Genomic DNA, 16,535 nt, shown 5'->3' on the forward strand with positions numbered 1-16,535 from the left:
TGCAACTAGACTTTGAATGACAAGACAAGAATGTCCTTAATAACTGGAAATTTACATCTCATTCATAACCAAACTTACCTCATTTACATGCAGTTTTCCAATATCTTACATTCATTGCGACGGAGCCATCACTTGCCTTGCCTATTGCACTTTGCTGCCCTCTTGATGGGATGACACTGCAGACAAGCCAAGGTTGCTTGTCTTCCATGTAATGGCATGCAGGGGAGAAGGCAGTGGCGCTGTACTCTGCCCAGAGAGGGAGAACTGAATGCCACATCATGTTGTTCAGTGTTTCTGCAATAGGTCTTGACATCAGTAACTTCTGCACTCTGGTTAACAGCAGCAAGACTTGTTTTAAGAGATAAAACTACAGATCTATGGGCCAAAGTACATTTATGCAAATATAATAATGAATTTCTAAGGTGTCCTGCAGGCAGGAGTTTATGTCGAAATTTCTATGGAGTTTATTTGCTCATGTCAAAACATTAGAAACTGAGATAAAACTGAAAACACAGTACAACTGATTAATACTGAATAGCCTGTGGATTTCTGCATTTTCCCCAGAAATACTTGCTCTTACTTTGTCTGATAAAAGGAAAGAGCAGAGACATAGTCATTGAGAAAACTAATTCGTCATTTCGAACAATCCACTGTCACATTTTCTAATGTGAATTAGGACATTTGGAAAATCTGCAGTTCTGCTCCTTCCCTAAAATTTGGCACCTCACCAAATCACTCTGCTCTTTAAAGCTTCTTACAACCCACATCTTCAATGACACTTTGGGTCATCCCTCCTCCCAACCCGTCTGTCTCAGGATATGATTTTTCTAATTACATTTCAATGTGCATCTTGAGACACTTTCTGCCTTAAAATGAATCATAATGCTGTAATTTTATATTTAGTTCATCTTGAAGAGATATTTTTTGAAAACCTTTGATCAGTATGACCAGGTATATTATCCACTAAAAGTGCTCAGCTTTCCAGATATCATGTCTTTGCCCTGACTGACACTGGTCAATTGATTCTTTTGGCTGTTGCCTGTCAGCCATTAGCGCTGAACAGGGAATGCTGAAATTTACTTTACTTAAGGTGGATCCTTAGCATATTCTCTAATTACCAGGGTCTGTTTGATCTTCCTGAAACATGCCCAGTGTTGATTCTGTGCAAACCCTCATTTCCAATGCCTACCTTTGTTTTCAGTGTTTTCTTATCCAGATCTAAAAACCATAGCTACATTCAGTTTTGATAAAGCCTAAATTCAGATGGGACATCAGTGGTCTTCTAATTCATGCCAAGGGATTTGATGGTCATCTTTCTGATGCTCCCTGGCTTTTACAAATGCTGTCAATGTATGTGGAATTTTTAGCCTTTTTCTTCATTGGGAAATTCAATGACGCAGCCACTTTTCTTTCCTTCCCTGTTCTGGTTTTGACTATGGCCCAGACGTTCCTGAATAAGTGTTTTTCTGTCGTATTGAAATAGCCCGTGGGGACAGCTCTGCAGTTTTCACAGCCAATTTGAAACTGACCTGATGCTCTCATGAACCACTATCAGCCAGTTCGCAAATCCTGTCTTCACTGTACAGCCAGTGCTATTGTATTGTGATTTTATCTCTTGGGATTTCAAAGTAAATGCAGCTTTTATAATGAACCAAATCCTGTCTGAAGCATTTCCAATGGTCTTCAAATATGCCTTGCTACTTTCACATAATCTAAGCAAAGCCATGGCAGAGATGTATGTTACGTTTTTGTGTTCACTTACAAACACATACCAGGCTTGGTAAATGGACTTAGTTCTGTTCATTTCAAAGTCAATTGCAGTCTTATTGAGACAGACAGACCAGTTCAACAAGTTCATAACTATTGTTACAGGAAAACAAAGCTTGACTCATTGACATTACATGCTGTAAGTTAGATTGAAATGGGTTAGATCAGGGTACTTTCTTGGTTCATGCAGTTAAATATAGTGGATGTCCAAGGAAACATGGGGGTTCAGATCCACAGATCATTAAAATCCCATAAACAGGTGCAGAAAATAATCAATAAAGTTAATCGAGTGCTGATCATTAGATCTAGAGGACTGAAGTTGTGCTGTCGGTATACAAACCCTTGTTAGCCCCACTTGGAGTACTGTAACCAGATCTGGACAACACCTCAGGAAACGTATACAGAGGAACCTTGGTTATCTGAAGGAGAAAGCGAGGACTGCAGATGCTGGAGATCAGAGTTGAAAATGTGTTGCTGGAAAAGCGCAGCAGGTCAGGCAGCATCCAAGGAACAGGAGAATTGACGTTTCGGGCATAAGCCCTTCTTCAGGAAGGACACAGGTAGGGAGTGTTTCGTTCGGTTAATCAAATGCAGGATAACATTGTTAGCCAAGATTGGAACCTTGCGACCTTGTTCAGATAATCCGAAATTCAGTTAATCAAATGCCAGATAATCGAGGTTCCTCTATATTGGCTTTGTACAGAGTCTGATGCAGGTTTACAAGAATAATATCTGGACTGCAAGAATTCAGTTAAAAACAGGGATCATACAAATTATGCCTTTTTTTCTAGAACTTAAGGTTTATTGGCTGATACGCTCAAATTCTTCAAAATAACAAACAGAAAAAGACACAGTAGATAGATAAACTATTTCCACTAGTTGTATATTCTATACCTGGGGGAGTTAAGGGTTAGGGTTGGGAGGTGGCATAGTCTGAGATTTAGGGCCAGACACTTCAGAAGAGATGTTACGATGCATTTTAAACACAGAGGGGCATAGAGGTTTGTAATTCTCTTCCAGAGATGGCAGTGGATGCTGGATCTGTTGTTGATTTTAAACTGAAGATAGATACATTTTGTTTAGCAAAGATATTAAGGAATTTGGGCCAAAGGCAGGTATATGGACTGAGGCTACAGATCAGCCATAATCTCAATGAATGGTAGAATAGGTGCAAGAGGCAGAATTACCTATTCCTGTTCTATGGTTGTTAATAGCCATTGTCAATGTACCAGTTATAGTACTTGCTCATTACTGTATATCCTCAGCATAATAAATGCAAATTGTTGCACTCAATAAAATTACTACCTGTTTATTACCAAGTATATCATTTTTATTGCTGGAGTACTCATTCTGACTCAACTCAAAAATTAAAAAAAGAATTTATTTTAAAAAATAAGTGTCACTTTAAATGCTCTCCCTGCTACACTGCATTAAAATAAAAAGATTCCTCATTCTGCAGTTAGTAAATTAGTTAGTTAGTAAGTTTGCAGATGACGCCAAAATTGGACGTGTAGTGGACAGCAAAGAAGGTTACTTCAGATTATAATGGGATCTGGACCAGATGGGCCAATGGGCTGAGAAGTGGCAGATGGAGTTTAATTCAGATAAATGTGAGGTACTGCATTTTGGAAAAGCAAATTTTAGCAGCACTTATACACTTAATGCTAAGGTCCTAGGGAGTGTTGCTGAACAAAGAGACCTCAGAGTGCAAGTTCATAGCTCCTTGAAAATGGAGTTGCAAGTAGATAGGATAGTGAAGAAGGTGTTTGGTATGCATTCATTTATTGGTCAGAATATTGAGTACAGGAGTTGGAAGGCCATGTTGCTGCTGTACGGGACATTGGTTAGGCCACTGTTGGAATATTGCATGCAATTTTGGTCTCGTTCCTATCGGAAAGATGTTGTGAAACTTGAAAGGGTTCAGCAAAGATTTACAAGGATGTTGCCAGGGTTGGAGGATTTGATCTATAGGGAGAGGCTGAATAGGCTGGGGCTGTTTTCCCTGGACGTCAGGGGATGAGGGGTGACTTTATAGAGGTTTACAAAATTATGAGTGGCATGGATAGGATAAATAGACAAAATCTTTTTCCTAGGACGGGGGAGGGCATTGATTTAGGGTAAGAGGGGAAAGATATCAAGAGGCCTAAGGGGCAACTTTTTCACGCAGAGGGTGATACATATATAAATAAGCTGTCTGAGGAAGTGGTAGAGACTAGTACAAGGTGGGAACCAATACAATTGCGACATTTGAAAGGCATTTGGATGGGTATATGAATAGGAAGGGTTTGGAGGGATGTGGGCTGGGTGCTGGCAGGTGGGACTAGGTTGGGTTGGGATACCTGGTCGGCATGGACAGTTTGGACCAATGGGTCTGTTTCTGTGATGTACATCTCTATGACTCTATGATTCTATGCAGCTTTTCTCGCTTTGGATTTGGACAAACAACACAGACTGATCTACCCAACTTAATCGTTCTTAGGACTTCAAAATTCTGTAGCTACTTCATTGTCAGTTTTTGTTTCATGCTTCAATCATAAGTTTTAAAATTCATGCACAGGACCATTTAAACATTATGTTCTAACTTATCATATTTTCTATCCTTCATAATGGTTTTAACAATGCCAGAATAACACGCACTAAAATTGTACAATTAGGCAACCAACTAATAACATACATGCTAATAGCACAAAAATAGTAATTAAATTAGTCTTATGCAATTTAATTATTTAAAATAAATAAAGTATGAAAAACAATATTTTCTTGGCTAGAAAACAAGAAAAAAACGCGATGAATTGGACATTAACATCAGCTTCATTGCATTTTAATGGCTATTACACAATTACTTTCAGATAATGATTTGTCTGCTTTGGTCTTTCCACTCTGAGTCATAAACATTGAAGAGTTTTGTTATCTAAAGTTTTGGTTACAGGCAAATACACAATCAACAGATCGCTGCCCTTAGTAATCCACATGATTGCTTACAAAGTGGATAAGTATACAGTGTTTGTATTCAAATAATTGGTTGCTCACTCTCAAATCGATCAAAATATCAGACTACAGTGTGATCTAAGACCCTAATCAGCTATTCGTTTTCTTTACAAATAACTGCCTGAATAAAATTTGAATTTAGTTTAATTATTTATAAAATTAATTATATTACTTAAAGTGAAAAGATTGACAATGATAGAATTTCAGTGGTAAATTAAAGACTGCATTCTGTTAAAGATATACTTGACAGCAGATCATAAGAGCATGGTCAGAACCATATTTATGATTAGAGTGGTGTTGGATGCTGCCTGAACTGCTGCGCTAATCTAGAATCTGGTTTCCAGCATCTGCAGTCATTGTTTTTACCTAGAACCATATTTATGACTAATCAAGCTATACGAAAGATGGCAAATCTGCAGTGTGACGAGCATTCTAGATAATAAGGCAATTGTTTCCTTCTGAATGATACAATATTGCAGGATGTCAGATTCAATGTCTTAAACTTCTGGGATAGAAGAGAAGTATCAATCCAAGACAAGGTAGTTAAACTGTGAAATGGGAGCAACAAACAAAGCCAAATTGCTTAATGCTGAAAATGAATACAAAAGAACTGCACAAACAATAACTTAAAGATAAAATCATGATTTCTACCATACAGTGAATATAAAACTTGATTCATGTGGACAAAAAAAACAATTAATTCCAGATATTTAAAACAACTTCATCAAGTATTTCAAAATAACATTTTGAAGAGATGCAAAAAAAATAACCTAAGTACATTACCAGCAAAACCATTCAGTACCTTAACATAAAGAGAAAATGCTGGAAAAATCTCAGCAGGTCTGGCAGCATCTGTAAGGAGAGAAAAGACCTGATGTTTCGAGTCTAACTGACCCTTTGGCAAAGCTGTGACAAAGGGTCAGTTAGACTCGAAACATCAGCTCTTTTCTCTCCTTACAGATACTGCCAGACCTACAGAGATTTTGCAGCATTTTCTCTTTTGGTTTCAGATTCCAGCATCCGCAGTAATTTGCTTTTATCCAGTACCTTAACATACAACAATTATGGCAACGTGTGTCGATAGTTCTGCAAAATAAAAGATAAAATATTGCAACGTTTCGCTGGTATTCACATCTCACAATGCATTTTGCTGTTATATCAGACATTTTATCCAGCTCGCATTTTTTTTCGCCTAATTGGCTTATTACTTAGTTATACAATCTGTCTTTTGCGAATTAATTCACCAAAAATGATACAAATGGATTAAGCAGGGAACAAGCTGGAGCTTGCCTTGTGGGTAAGTCAGAGACAGTACATCGCGACCGATGGTATGACTATCCTAGAGCCGGGCGGTGCCGACACACGGGACTTGTCAATAACCTACAATAGTGAGACTAACGCTTCCAAGTCAGGCAGCTCCAGCTGCACTTACAAATAACTTTACAGAAGCATCGCCTTCACCTCTCACCCCTGAGGACGGGGTTAGATTTTCACTCCACTCAAACAAGACACGGAGCTGCCACTCTTGCTTTTTATGCGCTTAACAAAGTGTCAAAACCTCGCTTGTGACATTTTCTCTTATCACATCAAAAGTAGCTCGCAAGGACAATGCAGACCTGTATTTTTGAGTTTTCCAAAAAAATAATACCACAGAGGAAGTTGCATGAAACGAAACACTGGATGCAGATTCCCACAGACCACACTACTCTGCAGATTACAGCAGACCCTCTGCGCTCTGGAGGTGCTACATGAAGCCTCAAGCTGAAGTCCCTGCCCTCTACGGCACTGCCCCACCCCCTCGCGCCGTCCTGAGCAGTTATTGGCCGGTTGGACATCAATCAGGAGCATTTCGATGACGTTGCATCACAACGCTCCCTGGCTCTTGTAGTTCTTCGGACGTCCGGGCGCAGGCGCATTCACCGTGCAGGACTACAACCCCCGGCAGCCCCAGCGGTGACTGACCGAGGCGCAAGAGGGGTTTCCGGTGGAGCCGTTGCCGACGCTGCGCTTCCCCCTTGTCGGTGCCGGAGGTGAGAGGAGTCGGGAGGCAGTGCAGCGAGCGAGTCAGTCGCCGAGAGGCCGGACCTCGGGGAGGTGGTGGCTGTGGCCGTGGTGTGTTTAACCCTCCCCCGCCCCCCGATGCTTGTGGGTGAGTCCCTGTCACCGTCCGTGTTACTGGTTCCGAGGCCTGGTCCCTGGCGGCAGTGTCGTGACCACCCCCCCCTCCCCGGTGAGTGGGGAAGGTATCCGCCCAGCCCAGACTGGGCCACGGGCCTAGGGGCTGCCCGGTTACCCTCCCTCACCCCTTCCCCCTCAGGGCAGCCAACAATCCGCGGGGTACGGCTCGGTTTTATGTGCGAACCGATCAATCTGGGAGGGTTTGCATCGGCTTTAAATGGAGAGGCAACTTGCGGAAGTGTGTGCCTGCCCGGAATGTGTATGAGCAAACCTGGGTGTGTGCAGGATCTCGGTGAGCATTGACCAGCCCTTCATGCGTGTAAACTCACCGCTGCCCTTTAACGCGCGGGCAGGCAGGCGATCGAAGCCTTTAGTCTTCTGAGGTCTTACATTTTTAAGTAAGTTACGGGCGAATGTTACCCCCTGGAGTTCTTAAGTTTGCATTAGGCGCAGTACGCCGGCTCTAAAGGGATATGCGACAATTGGCGAATGTGACCCCTTCAAAATTTCAGATGCGTTCGTACGGTTTCTTTTCATTCTGGAAACCGAATGTAATTTTTGGGCAGCAACTCGATCTGCAGGTTTGCCGGCCAGTAGGATACTTTCTTGTCGGTTTTGGATAAAATCCTCGAAAAGTTTCTACTGCATTATAATGGTGGATATTGTGCTAAGGCTAAATAGATTTCTAGTCCATTTTTTGATCAGTGATTAGGCCTCTAAATTTGGAATAATTTCTTTTATATCCTTGTAATTAACACCCGCTGTAGTGTTATTTTCACAACTTTTATGATATTTTACTTGAAAAGCATCTTTGTACTTCACAGTTAAACTGAACATCTGGATATAAATGCTGATGTTGGAAGTCATGATCAAAACCTTAGTCAGTCATTTGGTTTAATGAAGAGAGAAAGTGGAGGTATTTAGGACTTTGATTTCATTGTGGTCTCCTGAAGATTGCTTGTATTCTTTTGTACAATATGAATGTGCAGAAAATCCATTGGGAAGGATTAGCTTCATACGGTATATTTTTTCTAATAACTGAAGAGGCTAATCTGTGAGGCTGTTTCTGTGACAGGCTGTCCTCATGAATGGGTGTAATATCTTATTGTGGGCTGCTGTGTTTTGGTGTTGATGCTTGCTGCCAAGCTGCTACAGCTGTCAATTGACATGATGGCACATGCCAGCCTATAGGTAGTGCTGCTCCAGTAGCTGCTTTCCTTATGTGTGTATTATATTAAGTTCTGTATTGACTGATAGATTGTCATCATGACAGGCTTGACACACAAACATACATACAAAATTTGAGCAGGAACAGTCATTCAGCCCTTTGACGCTCACAGAAGATGTTACCTAGTATGGTGATGAAACATCTGAAAATGAACCTTCCAGCTCAGCAAGCATACCTACATCTAGAACCTCAACCTGAGCTACAAATCTTCTCAAAACTCACTAGCCAATCTTGTATTCTTGAACTGTGATCCCTGATTCTGGACTTCCTGTTGTTGGACGCATTCTTCTTGCATTTACCCTGCCTAGTCTTGTCAGAATTTTCTAGGTTTCTAGATATCCTCCTTACCCTTTTAAATTCCAGTGAACATGGTCCTAACAATCCAGTTTTCCTCCTTATGTTAGTCCTGCTATCCAAGAAATCAGGGGAAAGTGAGGGCTGCAGATGCTGGAGATCAGAGTTGAAGAGTGTGGTGTTGGAAAAGCACAGCTAGTCAGGCAGCAGGAGAGCTGCAGGAGAATCGATGTTTTGGGCATAAGCCCTCATTCCAAGGAATCAGTCTTGTAAACCCACGTTTTGCTACCTCCATAGCCAAAACATCTTTCCTCAGCTAGAGACCAAAATTGCACATAGTACTCTAGTTGTGTCTCACCAGGGCCATGTTCAACTAGGCAAGATATTCCTGCTCCTGTACTCAAATCCCCTTGCTATGAGGGCCAACATACCAATTTGCCACTTTCACTGCCTGCTGGATCTGATACTTAATTTTAGCAGCTGATGTACAGGGACACCCTCTTTGCACCTGCTACTTTCTCAATCTAATGGCATTCGGATAATCTGAATTATCAAAGTGAATCACCACACATTAATCTATATTTGCTGTGCATTTGTCCACTCACTAAAATCTCACTGAAGCATCTCTGCAATCTCCTCACAGTTTACTCTTCCATCCAGCTTTTTTGTTTGTAAAACTTTAAGATATTACATTTTGTTCCCTCCATCTAAATCGTTAATGTATTTTGTGAAAAGCTGAGGAGCTAGCACTAATCTCTGCAGTACCCCCACTAGTCCCTGCCTGCATTTGGAAACCTTGATGTGGAGGTACCAGTGTTGGACTGGGGTGGACAAAGTAAGAAGTCACACGATATCTAGTTTAGTCCAACAGGTTTATTTGAAATCACAATTTCGGAGTGCTGCTCCTTCATCAGGTGAAGTGTGACTTCTGACTTTACATTCGGAAAAGAATCATTTATTGCGACACTTCGTTTCCTGTCTGCTAAACAGTTTTCTATCCACGTTAGTACACTACCTCTAATACTTTAAATTTACATGTTATCTGGGACCTTATTCAAAGCCTTCTGAGTGTCCAAGTATACCAACTGAATACCTTTTATCCGCTCTACGAGTTACATCCTCTCCAAATTCCAGTAGATTTGTGAAACGTGAATTCCCTTTCATAAATCTATGCTAATTCTATTCAATTTTGGCACTGTTTTCCAAGTGGTCTGCTGTTAAATCTTTTATAATGGATTCTAGTATTTTCCCCAGTACTAATGTCAGGCTAACTAGTGTATAGAATCATCGAGTTTTACAGCATAATTCCCTATGTTCTCTCTGCCTTTTTTAATCAATGTGGTTTCATTTGGCTATCTTCAAATCCACAAGAACTGCTGCACAATAATGGTTACCAATTAATCCAAAGTTTCTAGGGCCATGTTCTTAAGTACTGTGCAATGTAGATTAGAAGGCCCTGGGAATTTATCCACCTTTAGTCATTCAAATTTCCCCAACACTATTTCTGTGCTAATGCTGATTTTCTTCAGTTCCTGTTTTTCACCAGACCTCTGCATTCCCTAGCATTTTTAAACGTTATTTTAAAATAACGTCCTCCTCTGTATTCATTTTGTGTATAATTTTTGTTTCCCATTTTAACTTTCCCTGTTTCTGACTGTAAAAGCTTATATTTGTCTAAACTTACCTGCGTCAATAGAAACATTTATAATCAGTTTCTACATTCCTCGCAAGCCTACTCTCGTACTTTATTTTCCCTCTCTTTAGTGCTTACCATGGTGATATCTAGTGTGGTTAAGGATGAAAATATGACTTCCTGTCCTATAGCCACCTTTTTTTTTAAAAGGTTGTAATAAGGGCGTACCAGTTACATGAATGGGACAATTCCGGAGTCTCTCTCGCTCAAGTTTCTATCAGAGTGACTAATGCAGTATCATCAATTCAGAGGAGTTCACTCATCAAGTGGTGCCCTGGTTTTGTTTGTGTGTAGGTAACCTCAACCCATATCTCCAAGGAAGGCAAAGAAGGAACAGCTACCAATAGTGGGACACAGAGAACAGGGTGCACATAAACCAAAGTCAGAAGTCTTCATGAACAGCCTGCATTTATAGACTGATTTTAATGTGGTAAAACTTGCCTGGAGGACAATAGGAAAGGGGAGAGTTTCAAGGCTGCTGGTTAGGGAGAGGGACAGTGGGATGATAATATGAAGGGATGTGAAGATGAATACCTGAATTTATTTCAATACTCAGTTACTGGAGCAAAATTAAGATCAAGAATGTTCTGATAGCATGTGTGATGCAGGATAGAATATGGAATATGGAACCCTAATGAGCTCAACCATATAGAGAATGGAAAATGTCCTGGACTGCATTAAAACTGTTGAACTAAGAGACAGCAGAGTCATGGTTTGGCTGAGGTAGGAGTTATGGTGCATTATGTTGTGGAGCTGGATGCAGATGCTTTGTGTTCTAGAGAGAAAGGAGTACTGGGATCTATGCTTTGCTTTTAGTTGATTAGGGCATGAGGTGAGTGGTCCAATGGCCTGAGACATTGGTGGAGTGATGAAACTTATGACGAATATTGTGTGGTTTCAGATCTGATGTGTTCTGCTTATTGATGACTGCATCTGTCAGTGTACATTTCCCATAAAAATACAACCATATTAATGTTCTGTGAATAGTCCAGTATTTTCATAATATCCTTACAAAATCAAAATGTTACTGACCATTGACGTTTAACGGGATGGTTAGATTTTGCAGTTTTTCAGACCACTACGCTTTTGCTCTACTTTTTACCCACCACACAATCCATTTGTGTATGCAGTAACTTAAGTTTTTTTTAGTTAACATAATTATGCTAACTCCATACAAAGATCTGCTTCAATTCCATTTTGATTAATTGGAAAGAAACTGAAAGATAAAGTAATTTTTATTAATCCAAATGTTCAGCTATGGGTTAGTTTATAGTTTGCCTGGAGTTAAAGCAGGTTTTAATCTTCCGAATGTTTCTTGGGTAACTTTTCGGATCAGTAAATTGGAACTCTCCACAAACTCTAACTAAAAGTTAGAGAGATGTTTTTGTGGCGTTCCAAATCCTGCGTGATTGTCCATCGGAACTTGAATTCCTTGCAAGGTCTGATGTGCATTTGTCAAGAGCTTGTCCAATCTCCCACTATCTGAAGACTGAAAGATCTGTACCATTGACTACAGAGGAAACTTGATTATCTGAATATCAGATTATCTGAAGGAGATCCTGAGGTCCAGATAGAAACATTACATCAAAGATGTGTTTCCAGCAGTGATCATGTCAATTGTTTACAGTGGTTAAACAGGCACCGTCTCACCGTCTTCAAATGACTGACCTCCCGCCCTCTCTCTCCCCACACTTTTTCCCTGGAGTTCTACAGAGGGGTGTACCCTTCAACTCTTCTTCCCCCCCCCCCTCCCCCGGCCGAAATAATCTTTTCAACATTGTCCTATACAGGGAAAACATGGAACCTATCAAAAATTTGCAGTAAAAAAGTTGTATGTGAGGCTGTGGATGTGTGTCTGTGTGCGCTATTTGGAGACTTACCCCACAAAGACAGCTGCAGCAGCAGCAGTCTTGTTGGTGTGCAGTCCAGCTGACCCAGAGAAGGGCCGAGGGTGGGCGCGGGGGGGGCGGTAGGGGTGGGGCTATATTGAGGGCGGGGGCTCACGTGCTTTGTGGTGGGGGCGGGTTTGGATAAGGTTGGGGGCGGGGTTGGATAAGGTTGGGGATTAGGGGCAGGGGCTCACATGCTGTGTGCTGCTGCACTCTCCTGAATAGGGAGCAGACTCTAAAACTCCGAGACCCAGAGAAAAGGCATTTAATCGATTTTCCAAATAATCGATTATCCAAACGAAATAGTGCCCGGCCATCGCGTTCGGATAATCGAGTTTCCACTGTATATGGACTTTGTTTTGTTTTTGAGAGATTTGACTAATATAGGTGATGTGCGGGCCTGAGTTATGCATGTCCTTGAATTTTGACGTAAATTAAAAATGTCTATAAGCAGCAAACCCCGTTCCCTAGTCTGGCCAAAGATTGAGGGTGCAGCAGCCTATCATCAAACTTGGCATCCTGTTTAACTCTGAGATAAATTTTGATTTGTGTCTTCTCTATCACCACATCTAACATTAAATGACTTGTGTGTCTACCCAGTTTCAGATGACTTGCTGCTAAACCCCTGTTTGTAGACAATAGACAACAGGTGCAGGAGTAGGCCATTCTGCCCTTCGAGCCTGCACCACCATTCAATATGATCATGGCTGAGCATGGCTGATCCTCCTTAATCAGTATCCTGTTCCTGCCTTATCTCCATAACCCTTGATTCCACTATCCTTGAGAGCTCTATCCAACTCTTTCTTAAATGAATCCAGAGACTGGGCCTCCACTGCCCTCTGGGGCCGAGCATTCCACACAGCCACCTCTCTCTGGGTGAAGACGTTTCTACTCATCTGTCCTAAATGGTCTACCCCGTATTTTTTAAGCTGTGTCCTCTGGTTCGGCACTCAGCCATCAGCGGAAACATGTTTCCTGTCTCCAGAGTGTCCAATCCTTTAATAATCTTCTATGTCTCAATCAGATCCCCTCTCACTCTTCTAAATGCAAGGGTATATAAGCCCAGTCGCTCCAGTCTTTCAGCGTAAGGTATTCCCGCCATTCCAGGAATTGACCTCGTGAACCTACGCTGCACTTCCTCAATAGCCAAAATATCATTCCTCAAATTTGGAGACCAGAACTGCACACAATACTCCAGGTGTGGTCTCACCAGGGCCCTGTACAGCTCCAGAAGAGCCTCTTTGCTTCTACACTCAATCCCTCTTGTTATGAAGGCCAGCATGCTATTAGCCTTCTTCACTACCTGCTGTATCTGCATGCTTACCTTCATTGACTGGTGTACAAGAACACCCAGATCTCTTTGTACTGCCCCTTTACCGAAATTGATTCCATTTAGGTAGTAATCTGCCTTCCTGTTTTTGCCACCAAAGTGGATAACCATACATTTATCCGCATTAAACTGCATCTACCATGCATCTGACCACTTACCTAACCTGTCCAGGTCACCCTGTCATCTCCTAACATCCTCCTCACATTTCACCCTGCCACCCAGCTTAGTATCATCAGCAAATTTGCGAATGTTATTACTAATACCATCTTCTATATCATTAATATATATTGTAAAAAGCTGCAGTCCCAGCATTGATCCCTGCAGTACTCTGCTGGTCACTGCCTGCCATTCCGAAATGGAGCCGTTTATCACTACTCTTTGTTTCCTGTCAGCCAACCAACTTTCAATCCAAGTTAGTACTTTGCCCCCAATACCAAGTACCCTAAGTTTGCTCACTAACCTCCTATGTGGGATTTTATCAAAAGCTTTCTGAAAGTCCAGGTACACTACATCTACTGGATCTCCCTCGTCCATCTTCAGAGTTACATCCTCAAAAAAATTCCAGAAGATTAGTCAAGCATGATTTCCCCTTCATAAATCATGCTGACTCTGACCTAACCTGTTACTACTATCCAGATGTGTCAAAATTTCATCCTTTATAATAGACTCCAGCATATTTCCCACCACTGAGGTCAGACTAACTGGTCTATAATTTCCTGCTTTCTCTCTCCCACCTTTCTTAAAAAGTGGTACAACGTTAGCCACCCTCCAATCAGCAGGAACTGATCCCGAATCTATCGAATTCTGGAAAATAATCACCAACGCATCCACGATTTCTCGAGCCACCTCCTTCAGTACCCTGGGATGTAGACTATCAGGCCCCGGGGACTTATCAACCTTCAGACCTAACAGTCTCTCCAACACCAATTCCTGGCAAGTATAAATTCCCTTAAGTTCAGGTCCTTTAGCCACTGTTACCTCAGGGAGATTGCTTGTGTCTTCCCCAGTGAACACAGATCTGAAGTACCAATTCAATTCTTCTGCCATTTTTGTTCCCCGTAATATATTCCCCTGTTTCTGTCTTCAAGGGCCCAATTTTAGTCTTAACCATTTTTTTGCCTTTCACGTATCTAAAAAAGCTTTTACTATCCTCCTTTATATTTTTGGCCAGTTTACCTTCGCACCTCATTTTTTTCTCTGCGTATTTCCTTCTTCGTAATCCTCTTCTTTAAAAGCTTCCCAGTCTTCCGTTTTCCCACTTATCTTTGCTATGTTATACTTTTTCTCTTTTAACTTTATACGTTTCTTAATTTTCCTCGTCAGCCACGGCATCCCATGCATCCTCCTCGGATCGATCTTCCTTTTTGGAATGAACTGATCCTGCATCTTCTGCCTTATACACAGAAATATCTGCCATTGTTCCTCCACTGTCATCCCTGCTAAGGTATTGCACCATTGAACTTTGGCCAGCTCCTCCCTCATAGCTCCACAGTTCCCTTTATTCAACAGAAATATTGTCACTTCCGATTGTACCCTCTCAAATTGCAGATTGAAGCTTATTGTATTATGGTCACTACTTCCCAATGGCTCTTTCATTTTGAGGTCCCTGATCAATTCTGTTTGTTGCACAATACCAGATCCAGAATTGCCTTCTCCCTGGTAGGTTCCAGCACCAGCTGTTCTAAGAATCCATCTCAAAGGCACTCCATAAAGTCTCTTTCTTGAGGTCCAATACCATCCTGATTCTCCCAGTCTACCTGCATGTTGAAATCCCCCATAACAACTGTAGCAACATCTTTGCAACAGGCCAATTTCATCTCCTGATTCAACTTACATCCGACATCTAGACTACTGTTTGGGGGCCTGTAGATAACTCCCAAGAGGGTCTTTTTACCCTTAGAATTTCTCAGCTCTATCCACACTGACTCTACATCCCCCGATTCTAGGTCCCCCCTCGCAAGGGACTGAATATCATCCCTTACCAACATGGCCACCCCACCCCCTCTGCCCGTCAATCTGTCCTTACAATAGCACGTGTAGCCTTGAATATTCATTTCCCAAGCCCTGTCCACTTGAAGCCACGTCTCAGTTATCCCCACAATATCGTATCTGCCAATTTCCAAAAGAGCCTCAAGCTCATCCATCTTATTTCTAATGCTTCGTGTATTCATATATAGTATTTTTAATTTGTTAGTATCTCAGTTTGACATTGTAATTTAATGACTTGCTTCTCTCACTTTTCAAAAATTCTTATGGACGTTGCTGGTAGGCCAGCATTTATTGTCTATGTTTAAGAAAGTCAGTGTATGGGGATACTCCTTCTGTCCTCCTCCCCTGTGACCTTCAGAAGCTTCTCCAGCAATTTTATTTCAGATCCCCAGCATCTGCAGTTCTTTTAGTGATATGCTGCAGTCTGCCTGTCTTGGGCTGAGACATCTTGTGAATTTTGTGTGGTGCTGGAGAAACACAGCAACAGCATCCGAGAAGCAGGAGAATTGACGTTTTGGACATAAGCCCGATGAATGCGCGAAACGTCAATTCTGCTGCTTCTCAGATGCTGCCTGACTGGCTGTGCTTTTGCAGCACCACAGTCTTCGACTCTGACCTCCGGCATCTGCAGTCCTCACTTTCTCCTTCTTGTGAATATTGTCTTTAATGTTTTATCGCTTGTTACAGGTGATCTGCTTAGAGACTATGTGTGACTTTCTCAGGTATCCTTTTGATTTTTGTTGTATGCTGAGTTTTTTTTTAAAAAGATCCTTATGAATTATCCATTCATAAACTGGAATGTCAATCTTAGGCCAAGCTTTGGAAGAATATGCCAAGTGTTTCATGCTGCATTCTGAGATTTGTAATCGCGCTGCTTGGGTTTTATTGTTAATGGTAAAGGTATAGCACTTGCTATTCATTTATGCATAAGTTTATCTGCAATATCTATGGGCTTTTATGTTGTCAGAACAGTACTGCATTCTTTAGAGGAGCTCTATTTAAGCAAGGCAAGTAACAGTGTGCTTTTCTGCAACCAATCAGATTTAAGGTTCCTATCTGAGTCATAGGGAAGTACGAATTTAGAGCAATAACTCAATGCCAAGTCACCTTCATGAAATTGAAATAAAGGCCAAGTGAACTTAGAGATACAAGTAAAGAAAATTTGTTCAACCTATTTTT

At 41.4% G+C, this 16,535-nt stretch overlaps 2 protein-coding genes across 5 annotated transcripts in view; one reads left to right on the forward strand and one right to left on the reverse strand.

Moving 5' to 3' along the window:
• serpini1 (serpin peptidase inhibitor, clade I (neuroserpin), member 1) overlaps window positions 1–6,524 on the reverse strand; it is a 32,271-nt gene extending 25,747 nt beyond the window's left edge. The window contains exons 1-2 of one of the 2 annotated variants that reach the window (XM_060834174.1): window positions 6,371–6,524; window positions 5,803–5,843 (exon numbers count right to left, since the gene is read on the reverse strand). The gene's annotated coding sequence lies outside the window, so the exon portion shown is untranslated. The remainder of the gene's footprint in view (window positions 1–5,802; window positions 5,844–6,370) is intronic. The other variant, XM_060834175.1, reaches the window with a different exon arrangement.
• Window positions 6,525–6,706: 182 nt separating this feature from the next.
• pdcd10a (programmed cell death 10a) overlaps window positions 6,707–16,535 on the forward strand; it is a 29,209-nt gene continuing 19,380 nt past the window's right edge. Inside the window, exon 1 of one of the 3 annotated variants that reach the window (XM_060834177.1) lies at window positions 6,707–6,904. The gene's annotated coding sequence lies outside the window, so the exon portion shown is untranslated. Of the gene's footprint in view, window positions 6,905–7,005; window positions 7,226–7,310; window positions 7,332–16,535 lie in introns of those variants that run through there. The other 2 variants (XM_060834178.1, XM_060834179.1) reach the window with 2 other exon arrangements.

This window comes from Hemiscyllium ocellatum, chromosome 13 (assembly GCF_020745735.1).
Source record: "Hemiscyllium ocellatum isolate sHemOce1 chromosome 13, sHemOce1.pat.X.cur, whole genome shotgun sequence".
Lineage (NCBI taxonomy): Eukaryota > Metazoa > Chordata > Chondrichthyes > Orectolobiformes > Hemiscylliidae > Hemiscyllium > Hemiscyllium ocellatum.